The sequence below is a fragment of the Ipomoea nil genome, unplaced genomic scaffold (assembly GCF_001879475.1).
Source record: "Ipomoea nil cultivar Tokyo-kokei standard unplaced genomic scaffold, Asagao_1.1 scaffold0782, whole genome shotgun sequence".
Lineage (NCBI taxonomy): Eukaryota > Viridiplantae > Streptophyta > Magnoliopsida > Solanales > Convolvulaceae > Ipomoea > Ipomoea nil.
The window spans coordinates 404,848-408,270 of record NW_017617210.1 but is presented as its reverse complement, the minus strand read 5'-3'; the positions used below and the strand labels follow the sequence as shown (position 1 = coordinate 408,270).

General features: G+C 32.6%; 1 long non-coding RNA gene across 1 annotated transcript; it reads right to left on the bottom strand.

Annotated features, from left to right (window-relative positions):
* Positions 1–1,054: 1,054 nt before the first annotated feature.
* Positions 1,055–1,873, bottom strand: LOC109177026. The gene is made up of 2 exons (XR_002053498.1): positions 1,200–1,873; positions 1,055–1,160 (listed from the first exon to the last, which is right to left on the bottom strand). It is a non-coding gene; the product is annotated as an uncharacterized LOC109177026 (long non-coding RNA).
* Between the last annotated feature and the right edge of the window lie 1,550 nt (positions 1,874–3,423).

Sequence of the window (3,423 nt, the reverse complement as noted above, 5' to 3'; positions counted from 1 at the left end):
CACATGACTCGTGAATCCACAGGTAACAATTATAGATAATTTTGAGCCCACCTGCCACTCTCAAGTCATGAAAAGCCCTACACGGCAAACATCGATGGACGAAGAATTCAATGCGTTATTACACAACAACGTATGAAAGTTGGTTCACTTAATCGAGATATGAACGTAATTGGATGCAAGTGGATGTTCTTAATTAAGAGTAAAACTGTTAGATCAATTGAACAATACAAAGCTTGACTTGTTGCAAAGGGTTTAACCAGGTTGAAGGAGAAGATTACTTTGACACTTTTAGCCCAGTGGTCAAACCAACTACAGTAAGACTCATCTTATCTCTTGCAATAACAAAAAATTGGTCTATCTGACAGCTCAATATTCACAATGCCTTCCTGAATGGAAGCCTAAGTGAGAATGATTTTATGAAGCAACCACCCGGGTACATCAACAAAAAATTTTCATACTCTTGTTTGGAAACTGCAAAAATTTATCTATGGTTTGAAACAAGCACTTTGTGTACAAATCATGTGTTTCATGCCCGAACTAAACATGTATAAATAGACTACCATTTTGTTAGTGACAAAGTAGCATCGAAGAAACTACAAGTGTGTTAAATTCTACAAAAGACCAACTAGCAGACATATTCACCACAACCAAATTCGATCTTCTATGGTACAAGCTCGATCAATATTCTCTCTAGATACCTTTAAGCTTGAGGAGACGTATTAAGACTTTGTATTTTATCAATACTAGAATTCCTTCTCCCTCTCACTCTATTATTGTAAATCTACCTCGTACCATTCCTAACCTAACTAAGACTAATCCTAGCCTGCACTCTTATAAGTATTTCTCTACATATACTTTGTAAATATGATTGATCAATACTAAAATTCTTTGCATATTATTGTTCTCATTGGTAGCTCATGCATACAAAACCAAAGGAACATATATAGAAAAAATATACAACTATTTCTCACTCTTCTGGCACCAAATTCATCTCATTTACTGCACTTTGAAGAAACTACAGGCTTGAAAAGTTGAAATCAGAAGCAAAATCTAATTAATAGCTTAATTTAACTTGTAGCAAAAACAAAGACAATGAATTAATTAAACTAGACATTCAACATACAAATCTCTTACTAAAAAATTTAAGAAAATTAAAGCACCTTCCAAATTAAATATATTCAGAACTTGTAAAAACTTACTTTTCCAATCCTAAGACCTCATACCAGCACCAATAATAAATTCGGGTACCAACTCGATCACATAGTACTGGTTGATTATTACAATCAAAATCAGAAACACACACTCAATCAAACACTATAGTCTCTTACTGCATAAATAAAAAAATTTATGCAGTAATTTTCTAGTGTTACTACAAAACAACATGGCTAGTATTGCTACATACAATACAATTTACAAATCAAATCTAAGTGTTTGACTTATTAAGTACACAAGATATCAAAAGAAATACAAACCCATATTACCACATGAGCCAAACTAATTAATTATCAAGAAAAAAGATTAATGATAGTAAGCAGTCGGACCAGGAGCGCTTGATTCCCCTTTGCACGGAAGATTGTTGTGATAATCTTAGCTTGGAGAAGGGCTCAAACTTCGCCGGTGACCGGTGCCGGAGAATGGATCAAAGAAGTGAAAACGGAGAGCAGAAACCCTATGCCGGAAAACCCTAATTCTTTTAGCCATGGCCATGACAGAAAAATAAAACAAAAAACCCTTTGGAGATTTAGGGTTTTCAAGGGTGGAGGATTGAAGTGAAGACGAAATTAAAGAAGATGAGGGGATGTAAGGCTATATATATGTGTAGCAAAAACTATTTGTGATTTGTGGGAGCAAGCTGTTTGTTGGTGCTGGCTACCATATGGATATGTATAACTAGGGTCCATTTCAAAATTTGTGGAGCACGCATACCTTTTTATCTTTTTTGCCAACAAATTCGTTTAAAGTCAACAAAATAGAAATAAGAAATTATTAACAACAATGATTACTTAGTTTCAAACTCATTCATAGCTACGTTATAATAGGCAAGACAATGTTAATGTAATTTTTACCACTTTTTGGGCAGTCAACTTAAGGCACGGCAGGCCAACACTACTGCTAAAATAACGAGAATATAGAAAAAAATATAGAGAAAATCAACCATTATCATCTTTGATTGTCCAAAAGTCATAAAACCAACCGTTATCATCTTTGTTAACTTTTAATTTTTAAAGATGTAAGTACCGAGCACCTACTATTACATATAAGGTTATAGCTAGTACGTAGTAAATGTGCAATTTTATTTCATATATAATACTAGCTTAACAGCCAAGTATCTTGTAGTTTGATGACATCATTGTTACTATTTCAAAAGGAAGGTCACAAGTTTGAGTCTCATCCCAAACATCGAAGATGTTGGAATAATTATGACACCAAAAGTTAAATTTAATAACATTATGTTTCCATGGAAGGATGTTGTATTTGGTCCTTTAAGCTAACACTAATAGTTTCAATGGCAGGATACTTGACTAGGCCCTCCAAACCTTCTTAAGATGCGGGGTACCCTCGTATATGTAGTTGATTTACTTATGGAGAGGTTAAATTGAGAATAATAGAGACAAATTGCAGCTAATCATACGCATGCAGAGACTTCATTTTCAACTGCAGTGAGAAGCACTTTTGCACAGGATATGAAAGGGGAAGAAGGAAAGGAATGGGAAGTGGGGGCGTCGGTTAGGGTGGATTGTTTGGGGAACAAAAGGTAAGGTGCGCATGGCATTATCTGTGCCCTAAAGTTGGGTCTCTTTACTATTTTAAAGTGTAAGAGTGTGTGACACTCCAAAAAGGTCCTTCTTTTGTGCAGTTTTGAGTTTTTGGCTCTTTTTTGCATTTTCTCCCTTTGGGGGTTTGGTTGTTGAAGAAAAAGGGGGAAGGGTGTGCCTACAAGTTTGTCATATCCATATGATGTTTTGTCCCAAGTCATTAATCAAGATTTCCATGTTTAACAATCTTTGACAATTTACTAATTAAATTGATAAACTTGAACCTTATTCAATTGACCGGTGTAATCTAAATTGATTAATATTAATTTTGTTGTTGCTATAACATTTTTCACTTAGATTAGATCATAGTGCGTTTGGAAATACGGAAAATATTTTCTGAAAAATATTTTCTTTAATGAAATCATTTTCATTTTTTATGTTTGGCTCAAAATTAAAAAAAAAATGTATTTTTTTATTTGGTTCATTTAAAAAAAAAAAAAACCTTTTATTAAACTATTTATTATAAAATATTTAGTATTTTAATGATGATAATAACTAATATTCATATTAAAAAAAATTATGAATTAATATTGATAATAGTTATAAAGTTTATTAATAATTATAATAAAAATATAAATAAATAATTTTTAACTTGTAACTTATTATA